This window comes from Canis aureus, chromosome 2 (assembly GCF_053574225.1).
Source record: "Canis aureus isolate CA01 chromosome 2, VMU_Caureus_v.1.0, whole genome shotgun sequence".
Classification (NCBI taxonomy): Eukaryota; Metazoa; Chordata; class Mammalia; order Carnivora; family Canidae; genus Canis; species Canis aureus.
Window position 1 is genome coordinate 78,244,583 of NC_135612.1, and position 21,691 is coordinate 78,266,273.

The following is a 21,691-nucleotide window of genomic DNA, read 5'->3' on the forward strand; positions in this document are numbered from 1 at the left end:
TTATTGTAGATGAAAAGAAATCAGAACACTTAGACATATTTATGGGACAATGTATTTATACAAATTTATGGAGGGCAATTTGAATAAAGGAATGTTGTTTCACATAATCTAAAATCTAGAAATTTACTCTGAACTATTATATTCTTAGGATAGATAAAAAACATGTATTCAAATATTTTGTTGCAGAATGCTCAGCATGGTGCTATTTTACTCCTTCAAAATTTTTAGAGCCACTCAGATAAATACAAATAGGTAATTGGCCAAATGAATGATAATGCATGCTTGCAATGCCATGAAGCTGTGTTGCTTAATAAATGTGCTCATATTGGAGTCACACTATTGGTCACACCTTTTACATAGAATCCTAATTTTGCTACTCTTTTAATAGGAGACTTCTAATACATTATGTGTTCTCTTCATGTCTCACCTCACTAAAATGAGGCATAGCAACACTAATACTATCTACCTCTGTGGCTTTTGTCAGCATTAAATAAGTTAACATATGCTAACTTTTTGGAATAATGGCTAACATGTAATAAGCACTGAATTACTGTTACCTTTGATTATATAGCCAAGTATATCAACTTTGTGTAAAACATGGAAAGATTTTCTAAGGAAAGAGAATGCATTATTGCCTAGATCTTAAACCAACCAATTGCCTTCCTAAATATTCTTCCCTTCATTTCTAAAAACAAAACCATAGTTAATGAAAAGTGTTGGATATAAGCCAATATTCAACATATTACTTTCACTATTATGTGTTTTATAAATGAAGAAGATGATAGATGGAAGTTTGGTGTGGAAGACTCAAAGAAATCCAGTGACTTTGGTTTAAGACTGTAGAGCGAATTTTAGTGCCACTAGTTCTTTTAACATAAGTAAGAAGGTAAAGAAGGGCATCCCAGGTGGCTCAGCGGTTTAGTGCTGCCTTCGGCCCAGGATGTGATCCCGGAGACCTGGGATCGAGTCCCATGTCAGGCTCCCTGCATGGAGCCTGCTTCTCCCTCTGCTTGTGTCTCTGCCTCTCTCTCTCTCTCTCTCTCTCTCTCTCTCTCTGTCTCTCAGGAATAAATAAATAAAATTTTTTAAAAAGAAGGTAAAGATATCTTCTGAATATATGGGGTAAGGCTACTTGATCTTCATGCCAGATATTGGTATCAGAGATCTAATGCTATGAATAATGATTCACCTATTCTAGTGGCTTGGTGTACTATATGAAAGTTGAGGAAAATCTTTTCTTTGAACAGTGCAGTAGGCTATCAACAGCCCGTAAAGAATGCAGGGGACAGGATGACAGAAAGCAAACACAAACAATCAAAAACATTAAAAGACTCTCACCATAGATTGCTATGATCATCAATTTATGAATTCAGAGATTCAGCCTTCAATTTTTATAGTTCTTAAAACTGCATCATTCATGAAGCAAACTGTATACACATAATGTGTATAAAGGTGATTAGTAACCTTTTGAGCTCTCATGCATCAGTATTATTTCAGAGTTGCTGGTTTTATCATTTTTCTGCTCAGCATGACTTATGATGTTATAATTTCATTATTCAAATTTTGCACGTTTTACATTCCTACACATTTCTGGAGACATTGTGCATAAGTGAAGAAGCTTAACTGTACTTTTGACAATTACAGTAGTAGAAGCCATACAATATTCCAAAAGAAATTTTACAAGTTTTTAGACTCTAAATTCTGATACATTTTTTTAAAGCTCAGCATGATATCCTCTGGCTACTCTTTAATATTATCTGCAGAATTCCCAGCTGACTAATTTCTTCTACTTCAAAGCTGCTCCAAAAATTTCATTTTTTTTCTTAAAATATTTCTATATGCAAACTTTCTATTCTGAATCACATTCTTTTTCCTCTGAATCATTTTATAAACTGCTGATAGAGTAGTTCTCCTAAAATACAAATATAATCGATGTGACTTTTTGTCTATTTGTTTAAATCTCCAACACACCTATCTTTGTATTCCTTTTCTGTGGTTTACTTTTCTCCACACATCTGTCTTTTTTTTAAAGATTTTATTTATTTATTCTTAGAGACAGAGAGAAAGAGAGACAGACAGACAGAGACAGAGACACAGGCAGAGAGAAAGAAGCAGGCTCCATGCAGGGAGCCCAATGTGGGACTCCATCCCCGGTCTCCAGGATCAAGCCCTGAGCCGAAGGCAGATGCTGAACCGCTGAGCCACCCATGCGTCCCCATCTGTATTGATCTAAGATAGAATACATATATTACTTGCTAATGATGTATTGATTCACTCCTCAAAATAAAAGTTAGTATCAATGAGGCAGAGTCTTTTGTTTGTTTTCATTTGTTGCAAAATTCTTTCTATTCACTACCCATTTTCCCTTGCCTTGTACAGTCACTGTCACATAGTAAATGGCAAAACTCAAATAAATAAATAGATATTAACAGGCAGATTGTCTTAATGGTTGAAAACATGTTGCCTAACAGATAAAATGCCTATCTTTGTCCCTCTCCATCTGTGTCATTTATTACCAACAGGATTCTGGGCAATTAGTCCACATTTCTGTGCTTTATTTTTTTTTTTTTATCAAAAAATCAAAAAATACCACAGATAATGGATGTGAGAAAATTAATGACATAAAACAAATAAATCACTTAAAAATTTTACCTTACTTTTGATTATCAATACATTTTTATTCTCTTTGGTAAGTAGATTTAACACTCCTTTATTCTATACATTTTCCTTCTCTCAAGGAGGACTGGAGGGAAACATTCCATACATTAGATTTCTCCCTGCCTTTTAAAAAAATGTATTAAGGATGTTAATTTCTTATCATAGAAGGAAATCTATTGGTTCTTATGATGATAGACAGGAAAAGAGAATTAAGTGGTTATTGGAGAAAATAGATTATGATAGTTTAGGTTAAACTTAAACAATTTTAGCGACAGATTACTGCTTTGAGTTGACCTTGACTGGGGTTTAACTTGCTACTAGCTTGATGTGGGTACATACAAATTCATTATAATCTCTTAATATTTGGGGCACCTGGTGGCTGTTGTAAGCTTTTGAGTCTTGATTTTTGGCTCAGGTCCCGATCTTGGGGTCTTGAGATGGAGACGAGGGATGAATCTGCTTAAGATTCTCTCTCTTCCTCTCCCTCTGCCCTTCTTCATACCACCCCTCTTTCTCTTTCTCTAAACAAACAAACAAACAAACAAACAAAATAACCCTCTATATTTAGAGGGTCTCTGAACCAAACTTGGTTCTGGTATTAGCTTTGAGAAGCCAATAAGTTTTTATTGAAATACAATAGCTAACAAATACTTTAGATGCCACCTAAAGTTTGATTTTTAAAATATTCTTTGTTGTCTGTGGATGGGACTCTGTGCATCAATTATGTGATTACTGACGTGTGGGCTTGTGCAGGTCTAGACCTACAAAATTCACAAACTGTTTAGAAAGATACTCAGAGCCACCCAGAAAATGTTGAAGCTCTCATAAGAGATTTCACATTTTCTGTTGAATTAACTCTTGATATTTTGTCCAGTGTAGAAATCTCCGGGAATAATAATAAAAAAAAAATGGGACAGAAGAGGGCAATTACACAGACACCAAAAATTTTACCTTATGCCTTTTTATTCTTGACATTGACATACAATTTCATAAGTATGAGGGCTTTGTGCTTCCCGAGAGACAATTATTGGTAGATTTAAGCAAATCTGTATATGTAGACAAATACATATTACACAAAAGTGTAAGTCTTTTCCTAGAACACTGTGTTCTGGTGGCAAGAGGAGTGGGGAAGGCAGAAAAGTGTTTTTGAATTGTAAATGGTGGAAAACAAATACTAAGCTCCCAAATTCTAAATTACTATTTTAGTTTCTATTTTATTTTATTTTTATAAAAGATTTTGTTTATTTATTCATGAGAGACACAGAGAAAGAGGCAGAGACATAGGCAGAAGGAGAAGCAGCCTCCCTATGAGGACCCCAATGCAGGACTGGATTCCAAGACCCTGGGATCATGACCTAAGCCAAAAGCAGATGCTCAACCACTAAACCACCCAGGTGTCCCCTATTTTAGGTTTTAAAACCTGCATTCTCCCTTCAGATCTACTAAGTGTGATTATTAGAAAAAGCCAAAAGAATAGAACACTGCCTGTTTAAATATAATATATTATATACATAAATATATTTAAGATATAAAGTATTCTATTTTGAGAATTAGACAGTATATAAGCCTTAAAGTAACTATTGATAAAACATTCGAGTTATAGACTTTAATGCATTTTTTTAAAAAAGCAGATATTTAAATTACACCAAAAGTCTCAGGATGAATTAGATTTTAAAATTAATTTTCTTTACTCCCTAAAATGTTCCAGATATTAATTTAAAGCATTATATACCACTGTTTTTAACATAGCTTTTAGTTAATATTTTTTGTTGGGTTGTCCAAGGCTGGAGAAAAATATACATAGTAGAAATAAACTTATGGTTTCTTTTTTCAATGGCATATTAAAACAACAATCATAAATATAGCAATTAAATGAAATTCTTTTGTTTTGTTTTGTTTTGAAACTTTAATGAGAAAAAAAATATATTTACCTCAAGAACTCTATGTTTTGCATGTCACTGAGTCAATGGTTGGGAATACACATCACAGACCTACCACTCAGGATATATGTAAACAAAGATATACATGGTCACAGAATAAAAAACTAGTGCCTGGCATGATTAGGTTTTGGTTTCCTCATCACTCAGCAACTTATTGGGGATCAGGCTCTGGGCATTGCAGAGTGCTCTCCAATACATTCACCTCCAGCCACGTGTGGTGCATCTTCCTCAGAAATTTCTCGTCATGCTTATACCCTTCAACTGACCCTTCGGTACCTGTCAATGACCTAGAGGCACAGAGGGAAACACAGGGTACCAGCCTTTGCACATGCAAGCTCTGCAGTGGTGAGCAGCTTCATGCTGCTTGCCCCCACCACCCTTAATATATTTACATTTTATTGAAATATAAGCAGAGAAATTATTTGTAAAGAATCATCACCTCTAATCATTACTATAAAAATGAACACTATAACAATTGCTTTTCTGGAGATCATTTTAAGTATGTAAAGAAGATAGTATCTGTGAAAAACATGCAAATTATTGTAAATAATTAAGGCAGTTATTTAGATGTTGAAATAAGGGGTTACTCCAAAGCACAGCAATGAACTTAGAGATAGATGGCACATGAGGAAAACAGGATTTGGGGATTCATCATTTTGATGTCTTCAGTTCTCCATTCAAAAGAATTGAGTCTGGGCCACAAAATCACTAAATTAAACCAAGCAAATAAACACCTCCTACCTTATTTTTCAATAAATAGTGAGGTGTTTAAGGATCCAGTGTACCCTTTACCTAGGTTATTAATGATTTGTCTACATATATAGATTATGGAGATATTCACTCATGAGTCATTTGAAAGAAGATTGGAGCACACATCTTACTAAAATATTTTCTTTGGAAAGGATTTCAGTTGTTCACAATAATCAGAATAAATATAACACTGAAGAACTTTTTACATGGAGACATTTAAAAGAGTGGTTTCTGACACTACTCAACAGATCACAAATAATGAGTAGAAATAAGAAAAAAGAAAAGAAAAAAGAACAGAAAATATTGAATTTAAAGGAGGAAAAAACTCTGAAGTCCTGTGAGGTCTTCTGCGATTCTTTTGGCAAATACTTAAGGTATATTCAAATTACTTATACTACTGTGTGGAGATTTAAAGGAGTTAATAATGTATATTTTTTCATTTGTTTCTGTCTTTAAACATCTAGTAAAGACATTGAACAGAACAAATGGGAGCTAACAGATAATTTCCTAAGAAGACGTAGATTCATGAAAGATGACCCTTACCATTTTGAGCAGACAGCTATGAAAAATCCATGGCCTTCTGTTCATTTCCCTACCCTTTAATCATACATGAGTCCTTCAAAAATGAGCTTGATTAACTCAACCTCCTTGTATCTTATATATGTTGATAGGTTAAACCTCTTTTCTTCTTTGTTTAACTACAATAAATACCAAATCGTTTATTAAATTTTAATTTTGTAACTAAATTTAATTTTGAACATTTTACCAATATCTCAGTATCATTGCATTTTTCTTTCTAGCCAAACTGAGACTCCTCACATAGCGAGTATGTGAGTCTTTCCAAATGTTGGGTCTATCTTTATCTCCCTTAATTTTATTAGATTATCTTTGTAGACAAACCACACTAAATTGATAATTCATTTTTTCTATGTAAAAAAAGTATGTCTTTTTTTGTCCTTGTTTTTAGAAGCTGAAATTTAGTGTATATTATTTTTCTACACAAAAGCTGAACATGAGTCTTAGGAATAAATTTATACACACACATACAAATGCACACACGCATATATATGTATATACGTATACATCTATATAAATATACACATATATATTTTCTATTACATTTCAGTAATATTTGAGTTAAATGCAAGTGGTCTGATATAATTATGTGTACTTTTGAAAATATACTGTATAATAAGAGCTTTTTGTACACTTAAAAGGTGAGTTTCTCCTCTTGACATGGGCTTTAAAATTAAAGAGACTGGTCAGCTTAAATTAGAAAGCTCTGCTGGATTATCTTGCAAACTTTCTCAAGCTTTTAAATACTATTAATTTTTTCTAGTCTCTCCCCTGCCGTATGTATAAAATTGTGTGAATATGATTTTGATAAGCTTGTTAAGCTATACTACATCAGCATTTCTCATTCATGTCAATATGGATTCCTTCTTAGGGTAATATTTTCATTGAGGGAATTGATTTCTGTTTGTTAGACATGTGTTAAAATAACTTTATGACATCCATACATTTCAGATTTAAAAATCATTGCCAGAATTCAAATGCATTCTTTCTGACTTTAAATCTCAGGCTCTATTACATGCATGTGTAGAAATAGGTAAAAAGTAATACAGTACCTTAAAATTATTCTAATAAATCATGTTATAATTAAACATTCTAATTAGAAAAATAACATGCCAACTATTCTATGACATTAAAAGTGAAATGTGCAAAATTGTGGAATACGAAAGTGTGAATTTTGGCATCATTTCATTGATAAATGATCACATAACAAACATCGATGTCTCTAACCATAAGTGAATTGTCAGTGTGTTTTTCACGTTGTCATAGCCTGTCATACTTTCTTATATTCAAACATTTTCAAATAATTAAATAGTGCTATTATCGTCCAGGTCATTCTAGCTTCTGAAAAGATGAAAGAAAACTGCTATGACACCGAAAAAAAATGCTTTGTACTTATTTGTTTTTGTTCCAAGTCAAAACTTTCATTTTGTAATCATAAATTACTAAAGCAAAGACAAACATATGCAGAATGGCATCATTTTTCCAAAGAGAGTTGCTACACAAATCAAATAAGAACACTTTGAAACATTCTCCTAAGAGGTATCACAGAACATATGCTGTGTGTTTGTGAGCCAGTGGTTTTAATAATCCTCCAGTGCTTTTTAGCCAATCTTGCCTCATGGTAGATGTATTATTCATAGAAATATATTTACAAAATTGTATACTTATTTTATTTAAACAAGAAAAACTGTGGGATGCATAATTCAATTGCAACACATTTCCTGTTCTCTCATCATCTAGTACTTGGAAATTATCTTTATTAAGCTTACTCATTCTTGGGACGCCTGGGTGGGTCAGCAGTTGAGCGTCTGTCTGGCTCAGGGCATGATCTGAGTCCCAGGATCGAGTCCCATATCAGGCTTCCTGCACAGAGCCTGCTTCTCCCTCTGCCTATGTTCTGCCTCTCTTCTCTCTCTCTCTCTCAATCTGTCTCGAATGAATGAATGAATGAATGAATAAATAAATAAATAAATAAATAAAATCTTAAAAAAATAAACTTACTCATTCTTCTCAAAAAACTAAAGGCAGTTGATATCTGAGATCAAGTACCTCTAGTTTTACATTAATAGAAGTTTAACCATAGTTTGTGAGAAGTCTTAAAGGTTCATGAATGAACAAAATTATATTCAACTACAAGCTTTCTCCTAAATACCTGAGACAAATAAGGCTAATGTCTTCTTTAAAGGTTAAACTTGAATAGTTTACAAACAAACAAACAAAAAAAGGTTTGAAGTGTCATACTAATGCATATATAACATAATCTTCCCCAAGACTTAAACCCTAAAGTAAAGGTAGATAATTCATTGGTATTACTTTCTTAAGGAATTCACTCTTATATGATACTATAAACATCATTTCTAAATTATTGTTTCTGGCTGGGTTGACAAGAGCAATAGAGACAAATGATAACGACTTAAGTGCTTGCTGCATGCCAGGAACATTATACTTATTCCTCATTCAGCTGTCTAAGATGGACATTCTTATTATCTTATAGATGACTATGGGCTTGAGAAAGTTTACTTGCCTTACTCAAGGTCATGAAATTATCATGTAGTAAGATTCAGGTCACTCTGGCTTGAAAGTTTATCATCTTTCCATGAATATATTATGAATGTTAAGTATTAGTTTGTGAAAGGGGTCAAGATATATCATTAAGACCTTGGATTTGGCTGATGAATTTCCCATGAGATAGACTTTTGGACATGATATTGCTATGTATGTCAGCATAATGAGCGTGGTAAGTTTTTAATTATATACATATCTGCAAAAAGAAAATAAATGACAAGATTATTATAGAGGTGCTTATTCTTTCTGGCCTATATCCTTTATTTTATTGCCTTATATAAATATATTTTCCAAGTGTTTCAACAGTCATCACAATATGAGTAGACATCCATATTAGCCCATGTCTCATTAATCTGATTTTCTTATGGCTCATGATATTGCATCCAATGTGATAGGTGATAATAAGTTGATTTTATTACCAAGAACTTATTGGATGATACTTGTAGAATTAATAACGTATGCTATTTTCAAATGTATCACTTTTACTTTTCATGTGTCTATTATTAAAGTTGGTATTTTACAATATGCATAAACATAGGCATGATTGAAGTTTGCTTTTGGAAGTTAAGATAAGGTAATGATGCATAATATTCTTTTCGATTTCAGTAATAATTGCACCTCAGATAAACCTTTTTGGCTATGATATTACCACTTCGCAAAGCTAATATTCCTATTCAAATATGTAGATTCAGTGGCAACATCAAAAAACATTATTTCATAACTACAACACCTAGGGAACTAGTTGAATGTTATTTTTCCTTTCTTACCAATATTATAGTGAAGTTGCACAGAGGATATTTTCATAAAGTCAGTCATATAAAATTATGAAGTAATACTTAATAATTGTGAAAGAAGAGATCTAGATAGGTTCTCCTCTAAGAATTCAGAAGAGTAGTGACCAGTGAGAGATGATGTGCTCATAAGATATTGTTTAAAAAGCAAATTACTAGAAGTCAAATAAAACCTTTAAACTACAATGTAGGTCTGATGCTTGAGAAACAAGAGTGGGAAGAATGGAAAGTAGGAAAAGATTCATATTGCAGTGAAGTTGCCAAAATGTTTTTGCCATGCCAATGGGTAGTCTTCAAATCAAAATATCTTACTAAAGGATTCCATGTATCAGGACAGAGTTTCTGCATGGATCCACTCATAATTACAATAGCAGAAGGGAGTATTGAGACATGGAAACGTGGATAACCAGAGTTCCACACATATCCCTCCTTAGTCTTGTAATAAGCAGTCTCCCCTCGTCTTGCTCCTCAGAGTCAATTGACTTACCAAGAGAGTGGCTCTAACTCCTGTCTGCTGGATCTTGATCTTGAGAACTCCAAATGGCTCTGAAAATAGCCATAGTTTGTAACTTAATGGTATCCTTGCTACATCCTCTGGCAAGAGCATTTTTTGTTTTGCGAACTAAAAACTCAAATCATTCATATCTCAGAATTTCAAGGACCTGATGCAAAAAAGTCTCTCCATTGGCTAGTTGGAAAGGTAGTAAATAGATCCACTCCTGATTCCTTCTCTTTTTTCCTGAACGAAATTTTTTTTTTTTTTTTTGGTCTGCTTGCTGGTTTTGTTTCCATTAGGCACACAGTTCCATATACAGGTGTCTGATTTAATGCATAGATTATAACATGAAGGATGCCACTCCACTCTCTCAGATTATTGTATCTTCAGTTGGCACATAATTTATTCCTTTAGAAGCCCATTCCAGTACTCTGTGAGACCAGATGCTTCTGAATGGTATGGTAAGTGATATCACAAGTGGATCCCATAGTTCACTGTGAAGAGGATCTATTGGTCTGATGCTTCATTGTGTGGAATTCTATGCCTGTGGATCAGTTATTCTGTGAGCACGTAGATAGCGTTATTGAATGAGACTCTGTGTACAAGAACTTTTTGTGTACAAGAACTTTTATGATCCAAGAGAAGGTGTTGGAGAAGCCACTAGATACAATTTCTCTTCACTTGAGGATGAATTGCTGGAATGTGCAGGCTAGACAGGTATCAACATAGTCAACTTATGAAATAATTAGTCTTGCCAAGAATAATTCCATATTGAAGTGTAAATGTTGTTTTCTATTTTTGGATTGTTTAATATTAAGCAGTAAGTAAGTATTGGAAAGTAGGAATTCATGCTGTTGAGCTCATGCACAGGGTCCACTTCCACCATCCTGGCCACCTTGTTTGTGTGCCTGTTATGCTGGTTCTAGAATCACCAATGATAAGAACCAAAAATCGCTGCCCAAGTCACTTTGTCTAATTGGTGGTTTGCTACCCCTTCCATGATACTGTCTGTAAAGGTCATGGATATATTAACCTTCTCTTGCTCCTCATCCTATTTAATCAGCAATTTGTCATTGATACAATGTATCAGTGTGATCTAGGGAATGGACAGATGATCTAGATCTCTTCAGACTATATTTTGACATAGGGTGGCAACAGTTAAAAACATTAATAAATAGTGTCCATTACATAAAAATATGAACTATTTCTGTTTCTTGTTTCTAGTCAGGATAGAAAAGAAAATGACTACATATCATATTCCACAGGCCTTGTTAATTTCTTCTAGCAAAAATACCATATTCAATACAGCAAATGTGACCATGACTGCACTTTGTTGAGTTTGTGAGTCCTTAGTCATTACCCAGGATCCTTCTTGTTTTTTTCAGGGTCTAACCTGGTAAATTGAACTGGATAAGTTAGGGGTAACCACACCTGTACCCTTTAGGTAACTAAGAGTTCACAAATCTCTACCTGCCTCATCCTCCCCACTTACCAAGATCTTTTGTTTTTATTTTTACACTGGCTTGAGAAAGGCAGTTTCAGTTGTTTCTTTTATATCTATTACCTCATAGGCTAAGGACCCAATGTGGAAGTCACTCCAACTAACACAGCTAACCAAATATATCAACCCAAATTAACTATATCATTTGGTGATTATATTCATGCTATGCAACACTAAGAGCCAAACTTTAGACACAAATGCATCATTACCTACCCCCCTTAAGGCATCACTCTAAAGCAGAAGAAATGTCGAAAAGATGCCTAGGTTCTTTAGGTTTCTAAGTCAGCACAGACTTTGTGTCCAATTGATTTAAAATCCCCTGAATATTTTCCTTTCCCCAGTGTAAATGGTTGTAAATCACTTTGGAAAAGTATCTGGGGAATCTTAAGCAGTGAAATAGCACTAACCATGATGTACCAGCTCCTACTTCCTACGCACCTGATCTCTTCTTCAGTCAATGTATACTGCACCTAAAAATTGGATCAAGTGCAGGAACTAAGCAAGGGATCTTGATTTGCTATGTGGGTGACAACTGTCAGCCTCTTGATTCTACTTTTTTTTTCCTGATTAGAAATGTTAAGCATAAACCTTATTGCCACTTTTTTTGCCCCTAGATGTATCATATTCTAATAATCACCTTTAAAACTCCCTGTGGTTCAAAATGTTTTGGCTGCTCTTCTAGACTCACCAATCTCCATGATCATTGCAGCCTCCTGTCCTTTGTCATTTCCACACCTGCACCTGGCTGCTATTACTGGGGGGGGGGGGGGGGCGGGGAGGGGCAAGCAGAGGAGGAAAGAGGTGCATAATTACCTCGATATGAAGAAGCCAATATTTGTGACCTACTGCCAGCCTTGGCTTGAGAAGAGATACAGTACTAAACTTCTTAGTGATGCTTAGAAGTGGTGTACCTCTCACCAGTGCCTTCCTGATGACTAAAGTGAAGGCCATCTTCTAAATTTACATACTGTATTCAACCCAGCACTCCAACTTACTCAGTCTTCTTAGATCTTCCACATCTACTTCAGTTATCTATTGCTGCACAATAAATCATTCTAAACCTTTTAAACCATCAAACATTTTTCATTTGATTTATTATTTCTTAGAGTCAGGAATCTGAGAAGGTTAAGCTAGGTGGTTTGGGCTTGGGGTATTTCTTTCAGAAAATTGCAGTCAAGATGTTAGCCAGAGCTGAAGTCATCTAAAAGCTGAACAGGGACTGGAGGACTGGAAAATCCATCCCATGATAGCTCACTTACACACTTACACTTCCTGGCAAATTAGTTCCAATCAGTATTAAGAGGTATTAAGACCTAACTACATGGGATTCTTCATAGGTTACTTGAGTATCCTCATGACATAGCAGCAGCCTTTCACCAAAATGAATGATCCAAGAGAAGGTGTTGGAGAAGCCACCATATTCTTATACATGACTTAGCCTTGGAGGTCAGACACCACCACTTCTGCCATATGTTATTGGTCACACAGAATTCAACATGTCTGATACAATGTGAGATGGCACTGCTCAATGTGAGATGGCCATCTTGGGGCCAACAGTCATAGTCTGCTTTCTGGATTCCAACATTAATATCTCTTCCACATAAAAATACACCTTCCCTTTCCAGTACACCAAACATCTCATCCATTTTCGTACAGTTCAAAGTCTAGAATTGCATCATCTTAATCAAGTCCAGGTGTGGATAAATTTCCTCTTTATCTTTTCTTAAGACTTATTTATTTATTTGAGAGAGAGTAAGCAGGGAGTGGGGGAAGTGGCAAAGGGAGAGAAAGATTCTCAAGCAGACTCTTTACTGAGTGTGGAGCCTGATGTGGGCTCCATCTCACAACCCTAAGATGATAACCTGAGCTGAGATCAAGAGTCAATCACTTAACTGAATGAGCCACCCAGATGCCTCTAGTGTAATTTAAATATAGCTCTTCAATACAATTCTTCTCATGAAGAATATGAACTATTCTATAATGATGTATCATACATTTGAGCAGATACAGACCTTTTCTAAAAATTTTAATCAACATTTTCTGTTGATTAAAGCAGAAAGGGTTTAAGCAGAAAGGGTTTATGTTTATTGGAAACTCACAAAAATAAGTTTATAAGTAAAAGTGTTTAATATGTAAACTGGATTTAAGAGAATATTCAAGTGAGACACAATAGATAATTTCAAATATTCATTATGTGACAATATGAGTAAGGATTTCCTTAGGGTCATTATAAAAGTACAAATATTTCTGGAATGTCCTGGCAAGAAGTGGGAGAAAGAACATAGAATTAATGGATCAACTTAAGAGAGGGATGGGACAGCCTCATGAATGCATAGTTGACTTACCAGGTTGGGGATGATGTTATTATTTTCCAGAATGCTATATACATGCTAAATCAGTTACCATTATACACTCCTATATTTCCAATAGATATATACATGGAGATCTATAACTAAGGGACAGAGACAGGAGTATCCCACTTTACCAGTCACTTCCCTTGACTCACTGGTGGAGTTTGTGGTTCCATCCTCATAACTCAGTACTTTACAGAATTAGATTCCTATTTCTCAAAAGAGGAACATTTCCACTAAGATAAAAAGCAAGAGAAAGTCCTATTGGATTTTAAGCCATAACTGTTGTCTGAGCATTTTATGCACCCTGTGTTAAGGAATCAACAGGCAAGATAATGAATCATCATGCTGGAAGGGTTAATCAATTTTAGTCATTAAGAGGAGGTAGGGTAGGGATAAATACATTTGGCAACTATGCATCTCTCATATCTGTCAAGACGAGCCTTGTCCAGCATGCAGACTTTTACCTTTTGCCTCTTTATTTCAGCACAGTTAGATAAATCCCTGCCTCAATACCCATGCCATGCTATAGGATTAGCTTTAAATGCATGTTCCAGAATAATAATCAAATACTTTGATGCACTCTGTGGTAACTGATTGACAAGAAGATGTTAATTTGAAAGGTGTCATGTGTTCTCCCAGAAACAGATACTGAGACGAACATTGTGTAAAGGACATTTATTACTGAGCACTCTTGTGATCAATGTTTCGGGGGGAAACAGTTGAAACAAAATTGATCAGAAAGTGATGTTGGGCAGCAGTGGAGTCAGACCAATACCTCTGCCAACTCTGAGAGAATCTTTGAAGTTGGGCGAACCCTTCGGAGCTGCCTTGAGTTTCAGGGAGAAGGCTAAGACTCTATACCCCTGTGTCGATCATCACTAAACCTAGGTTGACTGGAAAAGGAGACATGGACAAAAGGGGGATGAATTTCTTCAGCAAAAACAATTCCTGAAGAGGACTGAGATGTCAGATGACAATTTTCTCAACAGAGTAACAAATCTGTCAGTCCTATATGGAAGGAGGGTGTGCTGTATGGTTTGAACGGTGAAGCAGAACATGAGAGTCCCCTCTTTATGCCACTTAGGCTCACTTACCTCGTTTGAATCCTGGCAACAGCTGCTTCAGTGCAATAAGCCCCTTTTCCTGGGAGGGAAAACATAAAAGAAAGATTAATTGAATAAAGACAACACCATTTCCTGCAGATGGTTTACAAACAGCACATTATCTCTATTCTCTGCCTTACTAAATTTCCCCACCCTGCAGTAGAAGCACTTCTGTGATCAAGATGGGTCACCTGGGGTAGTCAGAAGACCAGGTTTCACTCTGCACTGTCTCCATCCCAGACAGATCATTCATCTTGTTTTATCTGTGCCTCTTTCTTTCTGCTACCTGAAGCGCTATCTCCTCAACCTCTTCCATAATATCCATGACATTTGTTCACGTTTCAACTCAAAGCACTCACCCAAGAAAGCCTTTTCCAATCCCCATATAAGATCAGCTATTCTTCTTCCATAATGCTTAGAAGAGGCTGCTTAGTTTCCTTTTATCATTTATGGTTTGAAATATTATATTTTTATGAAAAATTGATGAAAGCCAATCTTTTCTAGTAACTAGTAGGGGTAAATACTGAGTTTTCCCTTACCATTGTATCCTTAGAGGCCAACAGTGCCTTCCCCAGAGTAAAATCATGAAGTATTTGTTGAATAAATAAATGTTGGTATTCGTTTTATTTGAAACCTCTTGAAAACATTTCAGCCAGAAATTCCCAGTTTGTATTTTTGAGAAGAAAAAGTAAACTTGTAATGTATGGAATGTGCTTTGCATCTATCATTTGCTATTTGAATACACGTTAAATGTAAATTCATATGCTTACAGGGGATCCCTGGGTGGCTCAGCGGTTTAGTGCCTGCCTTTGGCCCAGGGCATGATCCTGGAGTCCCGGGATCGAGTCCCACGTCGGGCTCCCTGCATGGAGCCTGCTTCTCCCTCTGCCTGTGTCTCTGCCTCTCCCTCTCTCTCTGTGCCTCTCATGAGTAAATAAATGAAATCTTTAAAAAAGAATTCATATGCTTACTGTAAGAAGCTGTCTTCAGGGGAGCCCATTTTGGCCATATTCTCAGCACATGTACAGTATCTTTTATTCTGTCAAACATGTCAAACATTCCCTTATATGTTGCCTTTAATTATTCTGTGTTCATTTGCATTGAATTTACTTCCTTGTCTCAACATGTAGCAACCTGAGAGCAAAAATCCTCTCCATATTTTATTACAAACCAGAGTACAACTCATAAAAGGAGAGACCCCCATTGGCATAAGAGATACATTGTTAAATGGATGTATGATTACATTCTACATGTCACACTTAATTGAAAAGCAACCTTGAAATTCAGTAATATCTCACTCAGGAAAGCAGAACTCTAAAATAAATTAAAATGCAGTGGTTTATGCCTTTTTGCCCTTATGACAGACTGGCCTGACTTAAGCAGTCTTGATTTACTAAAATCTCTTGAGGCTCAAGTCACTAAAAAAATAGTGTAAGTCACTACTGCTATATTTCAGTAAAGGCTAACATTTTGCCTCAGCATATGAACAAATTGGATCTTCAGAAGAGATGTTAACAGAATGATAAATGATATTATCTTTAAATTTAGGACTTTGGGTTGAATGCTACCCAACGTGTTTCCTCACAGAAATTATAAAACCACATGGATGAAAAGCCAGTTTTAATATCAACAGAGATAAAAAAAAAAAGAAGAGGAAAAATTAAACTCTTTAGATGTTGAATTTTTCCCTTCTCACAAATAATTTTTACTATGAATCATAGACTCTATATAATTCATGGGCATAATTAATTTTCTTTTAAAGTATTTCATGGACTTCCACTTCCAGCTATTACGAATTAGAATATTGCAGAGCAATACTCTCATTGAGAATGATTAGAAAATAGAAACAAACTAAAATATAAAACAAACTAAATATAAAACAACGTTGAGAATGATTAGAAAACAGAAACAAACTAAAATATAAAAGAGGACTGACATATCAGTCCTCTTCAGGAATTACCTCCTCTTTAATGCGAGGAGAGAGATGGTAAGATTAATAAGACTATGAGACTTAGGGGACAAATCAGAAATACAAAAATACTCATAAAGGATATATTAACATAGAAATACTAAGTGAGAACTATCTTAGGAGGCAGAGAATCTTAACCAATCCTTCCAAGTATTAGCAGTCAAAAATTGAAATTTAGGATAACCAATGCATCAGGACTTGAACAGTTAGATACCAGAGAGAAGCGAAGGACATTGAAATGAAGCCAACATTCGGAGCTGGCTTTCTCTCAAAGATTTCACCACACCATAAGTTTCCTGGGTCACAAAGTGCAGAAGCTGCTCAGAGTCATTGAGACTCATCGCAGTGAGCAGATAAACACTGGAGTTGAAGACCAACCACGATAGAAAAAGTCTGGGAATCACTTTTCACTGGGGCTCCTGAAAGAAACTAGGTATCTTGTGGGTATGTATTTATTTTATTTTTTAAATATTTATTTATTAGAGAGAGAGAGAGTGAGGGGGCAGGACAGAGGGAAAGAATTTCAAGCAGACTCCCTCTTGAGTGAGGACCCCAATGCAGGGCTGGATCCTAGGATCCTGAGATCGAGACCTGAGCCGTGGACACTTAACCGACTGAGCCACCCAGACGCCCCATATGTGCTAATTTCATGGTAACTTAAGAACTACTTAAAGGTTAGTTGTACCTTATATTTTGAGATAAGATCTTGTTTTGATGAAGATACTGTACACTAATATTAGTCCCCTTCAACTAGACTCATCATGCTGTTTTTCTGTCCTAAATGAGTGTTCTGTTACCTTCATGGGTTAAAGTTTTTGAAATTGCAGGAATACCACCATGTCAGCTATCACTTTTCTGAGTAAACCGATAAACATCTCTCCTTGCCAGTTGGCACAATGCTAACTTTGTCAGTGGAGGGCAGTGGAAAGACTATGCCACTCAGAAGGTGCCTATCTTCCCATTTCCAGGGAGCTTGTCTCTCTTGCTCCAGCAGGACTACCAGGATGCCGCTGGTTCTCACTCTCCAGTGGAGTCTAGGGGCACTTCAGCAGGCAACTCCGTGCGAGTTTCAGCATTATGCCAGTGGGCAGCTTCCTAGGGCAGCCTGCTAGCACATGAATGAGAAGTTTCTCAGTGCTTCTCCCCAGCACCCTGGAAAGCTCCTGATCAATACTTACCAATGCACGTTGGTCGATTTCCTGATTTTCAACCCTTGACTGGGGCACCTCAGCAAACTTCTCCAGCAGATAGTAGAGTACAAACACATGCTTTCCAATGAAGTCTGCATCCCAGACTTGAGAGGCAAGGTTCTCTCAAGTTAGTTCTATTCTTGGGTACTCTTCTTCGGTCTTAGCTGGTCCTTATGTATGCTATTTTTTTTTCTCCTTTAGCATGCTCTTTAATCCTTTTTAATTAGCAGTTACTAGTGAATAAATTTTTGTCTTAAAAATCTTGGGTTCAAATTACTGGTGTGATTTCTGTCCCCTAACAGGAGCCTGACTAATATATCCACCACTTTCCTTCTTTCTTTTATTTTTTAAGAATGAATTTATTTATTTATTTATTTATTTATTTATTTATTTATTTATTTATTATTTATTTATGCAACACAGAGAGAGGGGGGTGCAGAGACATAGACAGAGAAAGAAGCAGGTTCCCCACAAGGAACTCGATGTGGGGCTCTATCCCAGACCCTGGGATCACTCCCTGAGCTGAAGACAGATGCTCAATCACTGAGTCACCCAGGTGTCCCCATCACTTTATTTTCTATCTACTTTAATATCCTCTTATCTACATACTTCTTAATTATATCAACTTATACCTTATCTACAGTTTGTCCCATGGCATACCTCATGCATCTCATTAGTCTTGCTAAGACACAGCCATGTAAAATAATACTTGCTTGTAGAAAAAAAAAAATATTGAGAAGTCAGCAGCCCACACATGAAGAATTGGTTTTATCACCAATTTTATTATTATTTAAAAGTTTGAATTTTATTATTATTTAAAACTCAACAAGACATTATTTAAAAATAAACAAGGAAAAAAATCAGCCTAGAATCTGAAATTTCTCCCCAGAAAATACTGTAATGTAATCATCCTAATAATAGGAGTTTTCTGTTCAGTGAAGATGTCATTGAGTTTGTTTGAAGTTGTGTATTTGTCTTAACAATATTCTGACAAACAATTTTTTAAGTAAGGATGATTGGCAGGTTTGGGCAAATTACACATATTATATTAATAAAGGATTCCCAATAATTTTATAGATGATGAAAATGTTCATTCAATCATAATAAATTAAATTTTAGGATGTTTCCTAAAAAATTATACAATTGAGTTTGTTCTCACTTTTATTATAGTGAAATTTTAGTAGTTCTTTACAACATGATTTTCATATCGATATTTCACTTAAGTTTTGAAGAACTATGGTCAAAGAAGCATAGAGAGGGCAAGATTGTCTTTATCTTTTTCTTGGTCTTCCAATCCATGTGTATAAATGAATTATTGATTCCAACAAAATAACCAAAACCAATGAAAATTATTACATATTTTATCTTAAATTAAGACTGAATTTTTCTTACCTTCATTATCAATGATGATAAAGCAACTTCTCCCACCTGTTATTTTGTGGCAACCAGAAGCATTTAAGCAATAGTGAGGTTATGAGTGTCATCAAATATCGCCATACATACATGAGCATAGGAATTAAGCAATGAAAACCAGAGACCAGTATTAGTATGAACTATTTTTTTAAGTTTCTATTTAAATTCCAGGTAGTTAGCATACAGTGTAATATTGGTTTTATGTGACCAATAAAGTCATTCCATACTTTCGTAAAATACTCGGTGCTCCTTAAAATGACTGTTCTTAAGCACAGACACTTCGGTACAACTGAAACTACAAAGAATTACAAGCTACACATTCCTGTGATGGCTAACACTGAAAGGCATTTTATATTACACATTTTTGTGATAAGATCTCAAATAATTAAGCATCAATAAACAGCATTATTAGAAATGATCTCCGAAGTGTGTGTAGTATCTGTTCACATTTCTTCTTGAACTTTTAAAAAGAAGTAAGTGATTTCCAAGACCATTGGGAAAATGAATTTCTTCTCATCATACTATTTCAAAGCCATATTTACTGAGACTATCTAGTTATGACTGAAGAAGAATTGGGTAACTTGAAAAGAGCACCACCTTCTCTGCAGTTGAACCCAGCTGTTTGCCTTGCCTTAATTAATTTTTACTGGAATTTCTTCCTCAAAAATGGTAACGGTAATGGAAGTAAACTAATGATCCCACTTAAATTCTTTCATATGTCTTTCTAGACTAAACATATTTCCAGTAATACTAAGGAGTAAACAACTTTCTTCCATCTGGAATGAGTAAACTGAGGCTTGCGGAAAGTAAGGGTTTCACAAGTGTCATAATGTGTGTGTGTGGAGGGCCTAGATTCAAACCAAGGACTTCGGAGGGTTGGTAAAATTAATGGCTTTCGGATCAGAAGTTGCAAGTTACCAAAGAGGCATAATTAAGGTAATAATGGCAATAGCAACAATCGTCTTTATGGTGACTTTACTATGTGATAGGGAATAGTAACAAGTAGCTTGTGCAGGGTATATTTTGTACCTCTCTATATAGATATAGATATAGATATAGATATAGATATAGATATAGATATAGATGATATAGATAGATATAGATATAAACTATAGTTATAGCTCTATCTTTACCTCTATATCTATAATCTATCAAAGCTTGGAGACTTGACCCAAGTCAAATATTCAAAAAACAGCAGAAAAAAATGAAAAGGTAAATCAATAACATACCTTGTGCATTACTGTGTCAAATCCTTCCTTAAAAATATATTGAATTATAGGGACTACCCAGTTCCTAGTTCTGTTGTTAATGTACCTCCTTGTTCACAAGGGAATTCAAATTCTGCCATAGGAAGCTTCCAAGGATAAGAACAAAATGGTAGTTTCTCCTTTTGAGAAATATATGTTAAGTGATCCATTTATTTAGCAAACATTTCTTTCCTGCATGCCATGCAGGAAAATGGTAAATTTCATCTATTTATTGAGCTTTTTCAATAATATCCATTATTTATTTATTTATTTATTTATTTATTTATTTATTTATTTATTTTGAGAGAAAGAGAAAGAGATTGGTGTGTGGGGCAGAGGGCAAGAGAGAAAAAGAATCTGAAGCACTCAGCACAGAGCCCTAAGCAGTGTCTGATCCCAGGACCCTGAGATCATGACCTGAGCTGAAATCAAGAATTGGAAGCTCACTGACTAGGCCACCCAGGTGCCCCTATTTATTAAGATTTTTTTTATGTCTTTCAGTAAAATTTTACTGTTGGCTTATGTCTTGCACATTCTTCCTATGGCTTTTTTGAAGATATTTTATGTTTTATTTTTATTATTGTTGAAATTATGACTTAAATTAACTTTTCATTATATTTTCTAAATTTCAAAAGGGCTACTTTTTATTACATTTTGCATCTTTGTGTGTAGGCATGTGTTCCCATACTTCATAGGATTTAAGAAGAGAACTAAAAACTTGTGTTTATTTTGCCAGTGACCAAGAAAATAGAAGAAAAATTATCAAAGCTTAACACTTTCTTTTCAGTGATAAACTAGAAATTCTCAGAAGAAAAAGATCAAGTTTATAAAAGATGCAATTCACAAAAACTTTTATGAAACTTAACTTTTATGAATTATAAATAATCTGCAATTACAAAAAAAATGGAGGGCTGTCTCTCACCAATATGAATTAGGCACCAAATTATCTTTCTCTTTTATCCAATTTAGACTTAATTACAGACTTATCAGGGTTTATCAATTGTGTTAAGTTTGTTGATCTAAATCTGAAGAAGACACAGATTAGCCTCAAAGAGTTTATGACTGTTTGGACAGCCCTACAACTAAAAATAGAAATTTTGAAGCAGTGTGGTAAATGCTATTATAGAGATATTCCTGC